This window comes from Miniopterus schreibersii (genome assembly GCF_964146895.1).
Source record: "Miniopterus schreibersii genome assembly, chromosome: 8".
Classification (NCBI taxonomy): domain Eukaryota; kingdom Metazoa; phylum Chordata; class Mammalia; order Chiroptera; family Miniopteridae; genus Miniopterus; species Miniopterus schreibersii.
This window is the reverse complement of record NC_138109.1, coordinates 57,196,196-57,213,681: the sequence shown is the minus strand read 5'-3', so window position 1 is coordinate 57,213,681 and position 17,486 is coordinate 57,196,196.

Sequence of the window (17,486 nt, the reverse complement as noted above, 5' to 3'; positions counted from 1 at the left end):
TTGCTTTTCAAACAAGTGTATAATTTTAAATATTTCAGAATAAAGTATCTTTTTAAAATATATGCAAAAAAAAAAAAAAAAAAAGAATGGGGAGAAAACAACCTAGTGAAATCTAGATGTCATCAAGGGGCTGAGAGGCAGTCAGGGGTAAAATGTCACAACCCCTAGCCTTGACCTGAGTCAATTTGAGACCCTGAATCTGTCTTGTGGAAGACAGGATAAGATCCCAAGACAAAGAATCTTGCAACCCTGCGTCAGGAATAATGATAATAATTTTCCCAATCCTTCTCTTAGGGTATTTCTGCCCATTTACTTGGTACCTGTGTCCTAGGGAAATGGGAATGACTAAACAATCTGAGCACTGTTGGAATCAGGATCCAAATTGGCAGTGATACCAGATATGGGAAAGACATCACAGTCTCCCTGTCAAAGCAGGGGCACATGGTATTCAGATAATAAATGCTGTCCTGGCCCAGGTGCAACTAATTGGTGTCGTGTATTTGTTTTCAAATAAAGGTAAAGTTCATTTGAGGACAGGAACCATTACATCTTCTGTACATCTCCTTGGAGTGTGTGTAAGCACAGAATGTCTAAAAGGATATTCTGGTAAAAGAAAAGGTTGACACTTAAATGATAGTTTTTCATTGCCAGAATACCACAAACAATTCAAATATTTGAGGCAATAGATAGTTTGGGTTTTTTATATCAGATGAAGATCTCTACAGTGATTTAAAAGTTAGCAGGAAAAAAACCCTTTTCTAGTGAAGTCTCCTCTCTTTGACCTCATGTTTCATAGTCTCTGTGAAGGTCTAAACACGTCTGCAATGGAGATTTTAAGTTGCTCCATCCAGCTGTGACTTCAAGTGTTCAGAAGAAAGAATGACTTCGCCTTTTTAAGAAAGAAATACAGTAATGAATATGTGACCAATAAGTAATAGGGTTCAATGGAAAAGCAAACTATTCTATAGAAATACCTGTTTCCATTGAGAACTTGAATTGATGTTCTGGTCTTTAGAGACACCCTGAGTTGAAGAACAAAGAGAAAAAGTCTTGACTACTTTAGATGTCACATGTAAGTAATATCACACAGCATTTATTTTTTTCTGTCTGACTTATCTCACTCAGCGTAATGTGCTCAAGGTTCATCCGTGTCCTTTCTCATTGCTGAACAATATTCCATTATGTATATATACCATATATTTGTTATCCATTCATTTGTTGATGGATTTGTTGTTTCAATATCCTGGCTATTGTAAATAATTCTGGGATGAATATGGGAGTGCATATATCTCTTTGAAATATTATTTTCATTTTCTTTTAATACAAAGTTGTTTTTTTTAAAAAACAACAACATGCATTAATCACTTAAAAGTAAATGAAAAGGCTTTAAAAAATAGTTAATTTATTCACACATGTATTCTAATATTCACTTAAGAATAGTGTCAATTATTTGCTAAATTCTCCTTCTTGACCTACTTTTATTCTGTATTCTGTGAAGAAAGAAATGCAAAGATCATGTCCTGATGGGTAAAGAGTTGGATGTGTTTAGTATCTGAATGAAAGTCCATGTGCTGAAGCTGAGATAACATGTAATGAGGAGGGGGCAGGCAGAAGCCAAATTGTGTAGGACCTTGCAGCCATGATATGGAGAATGCAAGCTTTTGACACTTTTGTGTAGAAAAAGTGACTTAATTTTTGTTTTAAAAAATTCACCATCACTACTGTGCAAACATGAATTAAGACTGCACAAATTAGTTATTTGTTTCCATGCCTTTATCCCTAAAAACAGGCCAACCAGCAGCTTCTTAAAATTACCAGCCTGTTTGTTAAAGATTTAAAATGCTAGGTGCCATATACTTGTTCTTGCAAATAACAATGAGAGGTGCTGGAACTCTTAAACAAAATGTTTCTCCCCTTGCTCCCTCCAAATTGCACACATTTCCAGTCATTACTTTTTCTTTCCAGCTTTAGTGAGATGTAATGGATATCTGTAAGTTTAAGGGGAACAGTTACTAGGTTTTTAAATGATCTAGTATGAAAGTTTTTCAGCCAGCAAAGCAACCTGTTAAACCATTCAAAGCCAACAGAAATGGCATATCCTGTAAACATAATTCATATTGAAACTGAAAGCAATGAAGAGCTACTTTCCCACAGGTTCATTTCCAGAAAATCAGCTGCCTTTCTGTAGGAGCAATCCAAAAGCCTGGTTCTGACAACCTAAATCCAGGGCAGAATGTGTAAAAGTGTGCAATTACAGCACTCGCCCTAATGTGCTTTGCACACTCTCTTTAGCTCTCATTTTTCCCCACTGGAGTCCACTTGTATTTCACAGGTCAAAAAAATTCCTGAAATGTACACCTGCTGCTTGTTTGGAAACTTCACTACGACTCCCGAGGGCTGTAATTAAAATTGTGGAACTCAGTTTTAGACGCATGTCGTTGTCCTGCTGTGGCACATTTTACCACAGAATTTCCAAAGCAAAGGCATCTGGGCACTATTTGAACTCAGAATTGTTTACACACCGCCTCCTTCTTTCTTATAGCAGAATAGATATTGGGATAACATATTATAAAAAGATAACATATAAAAAGATAAAAAAGCTTGATTATTTTAGCATCTGACCACGTTCTGAATAGAGAGGAAAATGTGTATGTTTGTAAAGATTCATTAAAATGTCTGTTCGAGCAAAGGGGAGACTACAAGGATGTGTCAGCAGAAATCTCAGCAATAAAAAATGATGCTCATTTGCTTTGTGAGAGAAAGTTTAATTGCTCCTAAAAGCAAAGTAGTTAGTCAAGAACAGACTGGAATAGAAAGAGGAGGTGGAGCCAGCGAGGTAGAAAGGGGCTGGGCGTCTGCGGCCTGAAAAGGTCGCGTTTCCCTTCAAAGCTGCGATGGGCAGAAAAGGTGCCCTCCCCCATTTTCAGTAAAATCTGTTACACTCACAAAAGCTTTTTGGATAGTCTTGCATTTGGCAATGAGGACATAGGAGGTGATATAGGCGGCTCTATATCTGAATGAATTACCATCTAGAAGGTGAGGTCATTTTCACTGTGTTTGCAAAAGTCTTGCTGCAAGGAATCAGACAATGACACAGCATTGTCTCAGCCCTTGAAACCATCCCAACGTCACAATTAATTATAGGAATCATACCTTGGTCTGCTTTTCTTTTTGGGAGGTCTTGTGATTTGAGACAATATATCTGAATTAGAGAAATGGGTTTTTTTCCAGTAAATGACCTACACAGAGTGAAGTTCATCATGAATTAGCAAACAAAAAGTTGCTCGGAGAGTGGATTCCTAGGGAAAGGAATGGAAGTTCAGCCACATATCCTTGGACTGTTCCAAATTCTTTGCTGTTTCATGTGTTGAAGACTGGGTTCTCAGCATGAGATTGGCTCTGAGATAAGTATTGGAGGGTGAGCTACAGATTATGTCTGCTAAATACTAGGGATGGTCTTAGAAATATTTAATAAATGAAAGCAGTCTAAATGTGTTTCAATGGGCAAATCCAAATGTTTTACTTGCATCCAAGAATCTCAAAGAAATATGTGATAAAAGAGATATTATAACCAGCTACATATTACATGACATCATTTTCTCTAACAAAATAATGAAAAGGGATATCAAATTACCGATAAACATAAAAAAGATTAATTAAATGAGTCATTAAAATTACAATGTGATTCCACTACACATCTGCCAAATAAAAGCCAGGAAGACAATCTGAAAGTCTGATGAGGTTGTGAAACCTGGAATGTTCAGTGCTGCTAGTGAAAATGTGAACTAGTACAATTTTAAAAAGATTTGACAATATGTGCTAATGCCGAACATATACTTTTACAGCAATCCTTTTGTATGTATATGCGTATGAAGAATTTGCACACATATAAACTACAGATATGTGCAAGAACTTTCGTAACAGTTAAAAAGCTATACGATGCTTAAATGTCCATCAACACTTGTATGGGTAAATAAATTATGTTGTATTCATAGAATGAAATACTGCATAGCAATGAGGATAAATGATCTGCAGCTATGCACAAAAATATGGACTAATCTCCAAATTATAATATTGAAAAATACACTTTATATTAAAGGGTACATTGTTTATGGTTCCACTTAAATAAAGCGCTAAAGCAGGATAGTGGTTATTTTTGACTGGGAGTATGGGAGTTGGTAAAGCTGAAAGGGAGCATGAGAAATAACTTGGGGGTCCTGTCATGGTCTGAATTTTGTAATTGGATGCTGGCAATGATGTGTCCACTTTTGAAAATTCATAAAGTTGTACATTTATGAGGTGTACACTTTTATGCATGCTTGTATAGTCTCAAAGAAGTTTACTTAAAACATATCTGGGAATAAATCTAACAAACCTATGCACCCTAGCAGGTTTTGCTCAGTGGTTAGAGTGTTGGCCTGTGGACTGAAGGGTCCTGGGTTTGATTGTGGCCAAGGGCACAAACCTCAGTTGCAGGCTCAATCCTTGGCCTCCGGTTGGTTGGGGCCCTTGCAGGAGGCAACCAGTCGATGTGTCTCTCTCACATTGACGTTTCTTTCTCTCTCTCTCTCCCTTCCACTCTCTCTGAAAAGCAATGGAAAAAATATCCTTGGGTGAGGAAAAAAAATAGATAAATAAAAAACATATGCAAGGACTATACACTGAAAACTATAGAATACTACTGAGAGATTTTAAAAAGGCCTAATAAATGGAGAGATGTATAAAGAATATGGAATGGAAAATTCATTATATTAAAAACACCATTTGTCCCCAATTTATCTACATATTCGATGTAATTATAAACAAAGTCCCAAAGCGTGTATTTATTGAAAATGCACAGTTTATTTCAAAATGTATGTGGAAGTGCAAAAAGCTAAGTGCAGGCAAAATAATTTTGAATAAGAATGAAATGAGAGAACTTGCTCTATAAGATATCAAAACGTAGTTGGAATAATTAAGATGGCATGGTATAGGTACACTTGAAGGGATGCACAGATTCAACAAACTAGAGACCTCAGAAGTAGACTGACATACGAATGGAGAGTTGAGTCATGTCAACTACAGGAATATAGGCATACCTCGTTTTATTGTGCTTGCTTTATTGTGATTCATAAATAGCATGTTTTCATCATCATCGAGGCAAGACCCTTCACAAAGAAAAAGATTTCGAATCACTGTAGAATCTGATGGTGGGTAGCATTTTTTAGCAATAAATTATTTTTAATTAAGGTATGCACATTGTTTTTTAGACCTAATGCTATTGCTCACTTAATAGACTCGACTACAGTGTAAAACTAACTTTTATATGCACCAGAAAACCAAAAAGTTCTTGGGACCCACTTTATTGTGATATTTGCTTTATTGTGGTGGTCTGGAACCTACCTGTAACATCATCTTTTCTTTTTAAAAAATTAAATTTATTGGGGCGACATTGGTTAATAAGATTATATAGGTTTCGAGTGTTCGATTCTATGATACATCACCTGTATATTGCATTGTGTGCCCACCACCCAAAGTCAAATCTTCTTCCGTCACCATGTATTTGACCCCCTTTACCCTTTACTGCCTCCACACCCCCTCGCCTCTGCTAACCACCATACTGGTGTCTGTGTCTGTGAGTTTTTGCTTGTTTGTTTGTCTGGTCTGTTCATTTGTTGCTATCAGTTTCCTATTCCACGTATGAGTGAAATCACCTGGTTTTAACTTTTTCCGTCTGACTTATTTTGCCTAGCATGATATTATCAAGGTCCATCCATGTTGTTGCAAATGGCAGTATTGCATCTTTTCTTACGGATGAGTAGGATTCCATTGTATACATGCACCACATCTTCTTTATCAATCCTCTAGCAAAAGACACTTTGGTTGTTTCCATGTCTTGGCCATCGTGAACAATGCTTCAGTGAACACAGGGGTGCATATGTCTTTGAAAATAAATGTTTTCAAAATTTTGGGGTAGATACCCAGAAGAGGGGTTGCTGGGTCATATGGTAACTCTATTCTTAATTTTTTGAGGAGGCTCCATACTGTTTTCCGTAGGGGTTGTAGTAGTTTACATTTCCAGCAGCAGTGAATGTGGGTTCCCTTTTGTCTACAGCCTCTCCAACACTTGTTATTGTCTTGTTGATTATAGTCATTCTAACAGGTGTGAGGTGGTATCTCATTGTAGTTTGATTTACATTTCCCTAATAACTAGTGAAGTTGAGCATCTTTTTATATGTTTGTTGGCCATGTGTATGTCTTCTTGGGAGAAGTGTCTGTTCAGGTCCTCTGCCCATTTTTTAATTGGATTGTTTATTTGTTTGGGGTTGAGTTGTTTGAGCTCTATATGTATTTTGAATATTAACCCCTTGTTGGAACTGTCATTTTCAAATATCTTCTCTCATTCAATTGGTTGCCTTTTTGTTTTGTTGGAGGTTTCTTTTGCTGTGCAGAAGCTTTTTAGTTTGATATAGACCCATTCATTTATTTTTGCCTTTACTTCCCTTGCTTTTGGGGTCTTTGAGAAAGAGAGGGAGAAATTTTTTTAAGACGAAGGTCCATAAGTTTAGTACCTCCATTTTCTTCCTTGTAATTTATTGTTTCAGGTCTTATATTTAGGTCTTTGTTCCACATTTAGTTAATGTTTGTATATGGGGACAAACAGTAGTCTAGCTTCATTATTTTGCATGTGGCTTTCTGATTCTCCAAGCATCATTTATTAAAGAGGTTTTGTGCCCGACGTCGACCTAGGATCCAGGCGATCGGGGTTCGATTCCTGGTCAGGGCACATGCCCGGGTTGCGGGCTGCAGCTGATCAATGACTCTCTCATCATTGATGTTTCTATCTTTCTCTCTCTCCCTCTCCTTTCCCCTCTCTGAAATCAATAAAGACATATTTTTAAAAAATAAATAAATAAATTTTAAGTGTAGTCAAGATAAATAAGATTGAAAGGAATTTAATTAAGTGAAAGATTTCAATATCAGAAATAAGCTGGTGCAGAATTATGGTTAGGTTCTCTTTATTAAAAAGCAAAGTTTTCCTGTACTTTGGTCTGTTCCTGGTAGGTTGATATGAAAAGTTTTCTGCTAGAAATCAAAGATTCTATGTTTTATCAAAATAACTTTGTGTTTTATGTTGTCTTAATCAGGTCCTTGATTTCTTAAGAAAACTGAATTTTCTCAGTAGTAAGAGCTAAATTTTGCTAATGATTATGGAATCTTGTATTTGTCTTTAAAGTCGTTTGTCAATTTGTTTAAAATAGGTAATTATTTATGGTTTCATAATGATCTGTGATGTTTTAGTTAAATGTCTAAATCTTTTGACAAATTTCCCCAAATTCACATTTTAAATAGAAGTTTTTCAGTTTTATTTTTTTGGCCCTAAAATAACTTCAAAGTTTTACAAAGGACCTCTAGAATGCATCAGAAAATTTTTTTATTTCTCCTTATAAAGACATATTAAATTAATTAGGCTTATTTGATATGTTAAACTATATGGGAAACTTGTTAAATAAGAAATAATATTGTCTTCTACACATTTTGTCTATATAGCTCTATAAATTTCTAAATTATATAAAAAATTTAAAATTCTGATATGTTCTGGTATTAAGTTATTAATCATAATTCTACTATCTTAAAATGTGTATTACAGGAATAACCAAATTTCCTTGTCAATGCACTGTAACCAGATCTTTAGCCATGTCATTTTAAGTCTTTTGTCATTTACAGACAAATTTTGCCCTGATGATTTACAGTTTTCTAACAACTTTAAGATCGTAAAACTGAACTGGGTAAGAATTTACAGGGCTTTAAGAAAAAACTGAATCCATAAAACTGCTACTATTTGCACAGGTTCTAAATATGTTTTCGGAGTCTGTCATGCTGTTGGAACAATTTGGAAATCCCATGGATTCTTAACCTTTGCAGGAACTTCTATTGTCAGTGGGCATATAAATGCTACCCTGTTACACACTTTTTATCTTCTAAAACTGCTGTTTTGCTCATACTGCGGAAAATGATTCTCTATCTTTAGGAAACAACAGGGCTCACAAAATTGCTAAATACATAGCTCAAAAGGGATCACCTTATCCTTTCTCAGCCTGATTTTGAAACCTGCCTTTATCCTTAACTAATATTATTAACTACCAGGCAAAAGGCCCACAATCTTAAAGAGAAAAATAGATACAAATGGGTGCCAAACAATTATCAGATGGGTGATATATTGGGCCAAATAAATTTCTGGTAGCTCCTTTCCTTTTGACTTTGTGGCTTGTCTTTATATGCCACCAAATGGGACACATGCGTAGGCAGGGGATAATTAAGAAATTGAAAGACAATTGGTATTTCCCTGGCATCCAAAAAATGTCTGACCAATTATTTCCTGGTGAGCAATTTATAAATCTCACCAAACTTCTGAAAAAACCCTCAGGAAGCTCTCCTGCTTCCGCACTGCCTTTTGCAGCCCTTCAAATGGATTTTATCGATACCCCCAGCCCCAGGCTATTCTCACTCTCTCATCATTACCCACTCGTTCAGTGGGTGAACTGAATGCTCTACAACTAGATTTTCTAACACCGCAATGGTGGTAGCAAACGTTAGTAATGGAGACGATCTGTTTTGCATTTCTTTTTATGGGCTGAACCGGAACAGGAAATTTATTTTACAGCAGAGGTAAACCACCTCCTTGCACAAACTCGGGGTACTAATGAACATGCCATACCTCATATCATCCTCAATCATCAAGGCAAATGAAACATAAAAATCTTAAAAAAAAAAAAAAAAAAAGGACTTTAGAAAAGATCTATCAAGAAACCTAACTAACATGGCCAGAAGCTTTGATCTTGGCCCTTATAAAGATCAGGAGTACTCAAAATAGGAGAAATGGATTGACCCCTTTTAAAATAATATTTGAACACCCTATGCCTACCTGCATCTCTAAGTCTTCCTTTCTTGGATTAGGTGAACCTTATGGGAAATTAAGTGAACAAATTGATGCTTTGACTAGGTATAATGCAAGAACTAACTAGGCTTCTTGAAGCATATAGCCAGCAGGTAAAAGAGGACATTAATTTTTTTTTTAGAAGAAAACACACATGATCACTTCCATAGAAAGGACCACCTACACTGCCATCAAAATAAAAGAAAAATCCTTCTGGATCCATGCAAGCCACACCAAAATAGATCCACATCATCATTCTCAAGCCCGCTAGGGGACAGTCCCTACAGTTGAGGGTTTCCAGGGCCATTCCCTAGGCTCCAGAAGCAAATGGCACCATGACATAGACTTTTCCCAATACCCCCTCCCATACACACACTCACAATTAATAAACACCCTTTTGCACATTAATAATTTATTAGAAGGCTGACTAAAGAATGCTAATTTCTAACTCATTTTCTCTCTCCAAAGCTGCCATCCCTGCCTTTAATATGTGAAACTTTCAGAGACGTTGTAGAAGAAGGGACTGTCAGGGCCCAAGATAGGCCACCCCAAAATATCCCATAATGCATATTGATTACTTTGAATTAAAGCTATTTGACAAGCAGCTGGTGCCAGAAGGGCACCTTGACCCTCCTTTGTCTCCTTGGATGCAGGAAATAAATCTCCCTTGTGAAAGATGTCCTCCCTACAACTAGAAGATACTCCTTATTGCTAGGGTTAAACAAATCAGAACTGAAAATTCTATATAGTCAAATCTTATTGCCTCTTTTCTAATTTCCTACTTGTTTAGATTTCTCACTGATGAATACCCAAACCTTCTTAGATTTTGTTCTCATGAGCATTTTCATTGTCCTGCCAATTTCTCACAGATTTTTTGTCTCTGTCTAAAAAGTATTAAAAGGTGCCTGATTCAATTATTTCTTTGAGCCTCATTTCATGACCTGAGCATTATGTTGTAATTTTCTAGTCTGCATGTATTAAATTGGTTTTTCTTCTGTTAATCTAGTCTTGTGTCAAGTATATTATTTTATTATTACTCCAGCCATAAGAGCTAAAGAAGGATAGAGAGAGGTAATTCTGCCCCTCCCAGGCAGCATGGACAAACAAATGCAGTACCTGGCATTTTGTAGATGCCCGATAAATGCTTGTTGGATTTAACTGATAACATCTAAGCTATTAAGGTAGCCCAAGACTGATAAAAATTTGCTAAAGAAATGCTTGTCCACTTACTGTGCACCTACTTTATCCTAAGCATATTAAATATTTCAAACACATTGACAGCATCATTCACTTTTTTTATTCCCATCCCACCACCTCCTACTCTCTGCCAACCTTCAGCTTGTTCTCTATGTCTATGAGTCTGTTCCTGTTTTGCTATATTTATTCATTTGTTTTGTCTTTAGATTTCACATATAAGTGAAATCATATGGTATTTGTCTTTTTCCATTTGACTCCACTTAGCATAATGCCCTCTAGGTTCATCCCTGTTGTTGCAAAAGGCAAGATTTCATTCTGTTTTATCGTTGAATAACAATCATTTACTTCCTTTAATAGTTAAAGAAATAGAGACTCTGAGAGGGGCTACTGTAATGCCAAAGCTAAGGTTTGAATGTAAGATTTTCTTTAAAACTTGTGTTTTATCCCCTATTATTTAGCTATATATCCTACAGTTGAAATAGTGAATGAATAAATGAATGAATGAAGAGAAAACTCCTAAATTTTTCTCAGCAGTATGCTTCCTAGGTTGACTGTAAGACTGTCTTGTGGATCTTTGTTGCTGACTATGCTTCTGAGCAGCCCTGCGGCTCACTACAGCATGACCACTATCAGCCACCAGGCTCTAAAGTAGCTACTGTATTGTTGGGGAAGGTCATCAAGAAGAAGTTGCTGCAGGTTTTACCCCAGGGAATTGGAAGATCCTCACTCCTTCCCCCATGCTTGGAATGTACCCTGTGCTTGGAATGCACCCTCTGCTTGAATTTGCCAAAGGACACAGCTTTGAGGCAGGAATGTGGTGACAAGATCATCTGGACTGAGTACATGACTAAACCTTGTTAAGGCCTCTTGGGTCCGTGACTGAGCCCAGTTAAAACCTTTCTGTAAGCTTTTAAAATTTGGTGGCTGGCTGCAGAAAGCTATTTTAGTATTTTGGCTGCCAGGATAAGCCTCTTAAATCATTTTCTTTGTTTGTTAAACCTGTCACTGCGGACTAATCTGAAGTAGTCTGCCTTTTTCATTGGTCTCTCCCTGCCCTTTCTGTGTATGGGAGCCTGTTTCAGATTATACTCGGGAAGCTCCCACTGGCTGCTTTAATGTCTTGTTTGAAGAACTGTGCATAACACACTGTGGCAAAAAAGTAAAACAAATGGCTATATCAGTGGACTGGCTCTCTATGAGCAGTTCTGCTGGGCACTGATGCCCCCAACTAGAGGTTGGAATTCAAGGTAGAAAGTCGGAAAAAGAGCTAAGATGAGAGGACATGCTGTTGTTCACTCCAGGCCACTTACTGTGAACCTACTCTGTTCTAAGCACTGTATTAAATATTTTACACACACAGTATCATTCACTTCTTTTTTCAAAAATGTTTTATTCCCATGCCCCCCACCCCGTCTCCTCTGGCAACCATCAGCAAGCTACCTTTGAGATGGCAAAAATATTAGTAAAGCAGATTAAAGCTCTGGGTGTTTCCCAAGCAGGGCTAACATCTGAGATGTGTGAGACTCTGGAAAGTATGGGCCTGGCACTGTGGCAGAGACAACAGAAAAGGAGGGTACCCCTAGGATTCTGGAGTCAGCTCTGGAAGGGGGAAGAACCCAAGGTATTCCCATAGAGAAGCAGTTCCCAGCAGTGTACACAACACTGCTCCAGGTGGAGCCTCTCAGGACAGAATGAACTACAGCAGCCAGTGGGCTGAATTCAGAGTGTTTTGGCTGGTAGTCACTCATGAGCCCTGGCCATTAACCCTTTACACGGACAATTGAGCTGTTCTAAAGAGATTAACCCTATGACTCAGGCAATGAAAATCCGAGGGGTGAATTATCCCTGAGTGAACCCTTGTGGGGTCACGGTAAGTGTTGAGTGAAGGGACATTTGAGTTTGCTTGCAAGAGCCTGAGGCAGTCCTCATGATTTCCACATCCCAGCTGAGGTGCTGACACCCCGGTAATGAGGAAGCTGATGCCTCTGTTCTGTAGGAGCCTTAGCAACTGACCCTTTAGTAGATACAGCAGATTGTGTCCATATAAAGAGTGGCCCCTGCAGTGCCTATGATATGGTGCATTGTCAAGGATACTGGATTGCTCTTGAAATAGAGTGATTTGGTTAATGCAGTAATAATAGCATGTCCTGTTTGTTCTAAACAATGTCTAAGGCAACTGCCACAGGAACCTGGAGCCATCCACCTGAGTTTTCAACTGATAAAGGATTGGAAAATTGCTTGTATTGGCCCCCTCCCTGTGAGTGTGGGTTCTAAATATATCTTGATTTGTGTGGACACTGTGACAGGTTTAACCCGAGATTTACCCTGTCGATATGCAAACTAAACTGTCACCATTAGGGAATTAAAGAAGTTGAGTACCATCTATAGATACCCTCATCAAACAGATAGTGATCTAGAGTCATGATATGCAAGACAAAAGAGCATGACATTGAATGGAGGTTCCATCTCCCCTGTAACATGAAAGTGGCAGGGTTGATAAAAAGAAAAACTTGAACAGTAAAGTAGCAGAATAGTTTACTGACAAGTAAAACCACCTTGACCAGGTGGACTAAAGTACTGTCCTAGGCTTTAATGCATTTAAATGATCAACCTGTAAAGCCTGTTGCCTCATATGCTGGACTGGGGACCTCTGCAGAGACACCCAATGCCATAAAGTTATGGCAGTCACTGTCTCAATGAGCTATGCTGCTAAGAATACTAAGCCCCATCTAATAAAGTAGAAAACACCACTGAGTTTGTGGGTTCTTCATAGACTTTGTTAGGACTGCATGGGATTTCATAATGAAACTAAAGATTGGGGAACACCCCATCGCTAAAGATGAGTGCCTGGAGAATGCCTTGAAACTGATCCAGGCATCAGAGCATGGCCTGGGTGGTAGAAGTTTCAGAAGGAGGGGGGATTCAGCATTTGATGTCAATTTTTTTCTGTCAGTTTTTATTTGAGATTGATTGAGGCTCATGCTAATGGTGGCTGATGATTGTTGAAAAGTGATTGATAATTCATTTTCAAGCTTATTACCACCTGAAAAAGTCCAGAGCCTAAAGTTTAAGCTCACTATAAAAACTTAAGCTCAAAGTTGGACCAAATGATCTTAGACCAATTTGTACTATAAAAAAATGTCCAGGCTCTCCCTCCTGGGAGTACGCCCTCGCCCTCGCCCTCGCCCTCGCCCTCGCCCTCGCCCTCGCCCTCGCCCTCGCCTCCCCCCCTCCTAAAAAAAAAGTTCAGGTTATAATCAGTGCTATTGTTTCCCAAGATTCACATACTTGAAGGCCTTATCAAATGCTCCTTTTGCTCTGTATTGAAAAAAGAATAGCTAATCAGTTTAGAAGTAGTTAAGCAAAAATCACAATGAAATAAAATGACCTAATTTAAAAGAACATACCACACAGAATACATTATTAGTGCCTAGAAATTACATATTTCAGAGACAGTATATTTATATTTTAAAAATTTCAAGAACAAAATATTGAAATACTCTCCAGTAAGATGACCAAATCTTTCATTTTACATTTTCAAGATATCACCTTCTTCTTTCCTACAGCCTATTCAATAAAGGTTAACTCAGTGGGTTTGGGTTCCTTCACATTCCAAGAAAAGATCTGGCCCTTGACGGGCTCCTGGGAGAAAACCTCTAACCCCTGGAATATCCTGCCTAATAAGAGTGTTTTGAATACATGGAGGCCCTGGGCCATACCAGGTAGTTTATGCTGACAACTGACTTCCAGTGAAAATCTTAGTGTACTGTTTCAGTTTCACTTAAGAGACTGGAGTCTAACTTTAAGATCAGCCACTGAACACTCCATGCCTCCTTGACTGCCTCCAAGGCTTGGGTGAGCTGCCATGGTTGGCAATATCTTGTCTGTGCCTGGTCTCTGGTGGACTGCAGCTTATGCACCTGTTGCTAGTTTTAATTTGTAGCCTTTCACTCCAATGAACTGTTCCTTTTGCATAAAACTTTTCAAGAGTTCTGAGTGTCCTTCTACTAAATCATTGAGTTGGAGGGGTGGTCTTAGGGACTCTTGAGTCTAGCTGATCCTCAAAGTGAAATTTTTTAGAATAACCCTGACTCACTGAACCATGGCAAAAGCATGGTTTGGGATAAAGAAGAATGAGTGGTAGTGATTAGAATGATCTTGATGTGCCCCAATTGGATAAGGTCTTACTCCTCTTAATCTATACATTTTAAATATAAAAATTTAACAGGATTTTGCTACAACCATCAGAGACATCTTAAATAAATCCACCGAAACTTGAAAGTATCAGATTTGACCTAATATAAAATATGGGATGATAAAAGCTCTAAATTTTGCTGCATTTGTTTCTAGATCTGCTTGCATTACCCTACAAAGCACAGAAGAAAATTCTTTCTTTGACCTAACATGAAGCTTGATAATTTGTTTTTCCTACAGGGTCAGCATTCCATTATATTTTAGATCTAGGCCGCTAAGCAACTTCAATTGGGATTGAGAATTAATTATACTGAACCTATATTACCTTTCAAAGAGCATAATTTGACTGACACATATTATAGGGATAGTTTTTAGGCCTTGCCTATTAACTACCTCTTCCCATGCCCAGTGAGAAGGTGCTGAGGAAATCTTAGGAAGGGTCAAATCGTAAGTCCAAACGTGCAAATACTGGAAATAGGCACACATGCTTAGCCACTGATGAGAAATACAAACCCCAAATCTTGATAATTGAGGACTTTTAAAAGCCAGAACTGCTTCATGAGGAATTTAGAAAGAAATCTGAGGAGTAAAAAAAACAGAAGTATAAACTACAAAAGAGATAGAAAGAACAAAAGCAATGAAAATTCAGTGTTGTCACAGTTTCTTGATGAAGGTGGCAGTGTGTTCCATATGGGACTACATGGTACTGCTAAGATAGTTGTAAAGAAAAGAGTTATGAGCACATAAGTGAGGTAAGCTTTAGAATTCCTGTAAGGAAATTAAAAAATAAGGCTCCTCTCATACCTATTACATAGAAATTAGTCAGAAAATTACTTGTATAAATGATTTTCTTTTTCAAAAAAGAAAATATTTTATCATATATGTGTGCTTCTATGATTAAAAAATAATTCACATTCATTGAAAATAAATTCCTAAAACACACAAAACTGTAAAAATAAGCTTTAATTACTTCAGTGACCTAGAAATGCCATTAATTTTAGTGTACATGTTCTTCAAGGTTTTATCTGCACATTATTAATTTATAAGTTGCTGTTTTTTAGAAAGACTCTTACTCTACCTACCACTAATTAAATTATTCTTACAGACAGTTCCAAGTCTTTGTGCACGCAGTAAATAACTTTAGCTTATCTGGAAAGGGTTTTAGAGGATTGGCAAGAATCTCAGTTCAAAAGCTCACAAAAACATTCGGTTTTCCCTGGAGCTTGTTTTGCTTCCCTGATATAAACACAGACTTTATTGGTCAGAAGAACAAGCAGCTGATTTCTTAGCATTGTCCGATTTCAAAGTAGCCCTGTTCTACTTTGCTTTCATTCTCACTTTTATAGAAAGTATCAAATTTTGTCCTGAAATTGACATCAGAATTTTACATTGGCAAGAAAGTGAGGATGAACTTTAGACCTTCTCCTCTGCAAAATATTAATCAGACAGAAAGTTAGGGAAGGCAGGAGGAGAGACAGGCAGAGCTGGTGAGTTTTTTCCTAATTTCTCTTAGATGAGAGTTGCATACATTGACAGGTCACCAAACTATTCTCTAGAGGAGTAAGAACAGTGTCTTTAAGGTCCCCTGAAGGAAGAACGACCAAGGACTGCTTGTGGTTGCATCATTGATATGGCACAAGGCTCAGTCTCACCTCATGTAAAAGTGGATGAGTGAAGGCAGGCACTGTGGATTGAACATGAGTGGATATGGGGCACAATGGACCTGCCAGAGTCTCTCAGAATGTGACATGAGAGAAGCTGAATTTGTATAAATCTATATGTAATCCTAGCATTCCAGTGACTAGGAGATTGTACCAGAAGTTCTGTCTTCCCCGAAGATATTCATCCTGCCAATTAAAAATATCTGTAATATCAGTTTTCCCATTAAGCTGTGTTCCAGGTACAGGAAGAACAAAGAGGGGTGTACTTTTCCTCTAGTGATGTAATCTTAGCCAGTGTAACATATTGACACAGCCAATCCACCAAGCAGGTTTCATTGCTTACATTGTGTATAATTCTGAAACCCTATTCTTTCAGTCTGTGTATCTCAATGCCTAGCAATATTGAAGGTGCTTTTCATTTTGTTTTATTTTTACTGTTTTGTCACAGTGGGATATTCTCTTCAAGTCTAGAATTCCACAAGCCTATGAATCTTGCCTTTTAGGGGCCATTACTTCTTTGTCCTTGATTTTTCTCAGTTGAAGAACTGCGCTCAACAGAATTTTGAACAGAAACTGCTCCAAGTTTGTGCTTCTCTGGAATGGCTGGTATATTAGCAGCTTTATGGTCTTCTGCCAACCTCTGTGGATAGCGTGTTAAAATGAGACTTTTCTTGTCTAAGAAATTCTACTAGTCCACAAAGGTGAATACACTTGGTGCCAAACAAACACACTTTATGTCTAGCATTACATTTTCATATTGTAGCCTCTGCAACATTGTCCATGATCCAGGTCCCAACTAATCTTTCTACGTTATTCCCAGTGAGCCCACTATACTGGCTATTTTGGACTTGGCTGATTTCTAGCACCTACCTCCTAATTTTGTATACTTGCTCGTTCCCTTTCATTGCCTTCAAATATCTTTCCTCCTTCCAATCACCATTTTTTCAAAAGTGAGTCATTCTTTAAGATCCAACAGAAATAAGAATTTTCTGTGAAGCCATCTATAAACCTTCCTAACCTTTCCTAATATAATTAACTGTTGCTTTTGTAGACACAAGCACTTTTTTTGTAACATCGCTTTCTAACACTCATCACTTCTTACTTTAATTTATATTTGCCTCTCTCAAGGTATAGATTATCCCAAGGTTAAGACCTTTACTTTGTTCACCTTTAAATAGGCAAAGGTAATGGCCTCACAATTATATTACATGTACCAGTGAAATGCACCACCATGAGTTGCAGGAAAACAATAGCATTGCCCAAATTAAAAATACAAATATAGGGAAGTTATGAAGACTGACAAACTAATATCAAACATCAAGATTACATCATAACTCTGAAAATAACAAGTCTAAGATATAAACTCATTTTAAAAGTAAATAAATAAATGAATAAACGAATAAATGAATAAATGAATAAATAAAGAAAAGAAAAAAGCCCAGCCAGTGTGGCTCAGTGGTTGAGTGTTGACCCATGAACCAGGAGGTCAGGGTTCGGTACCGGTCAGGGCACATGCC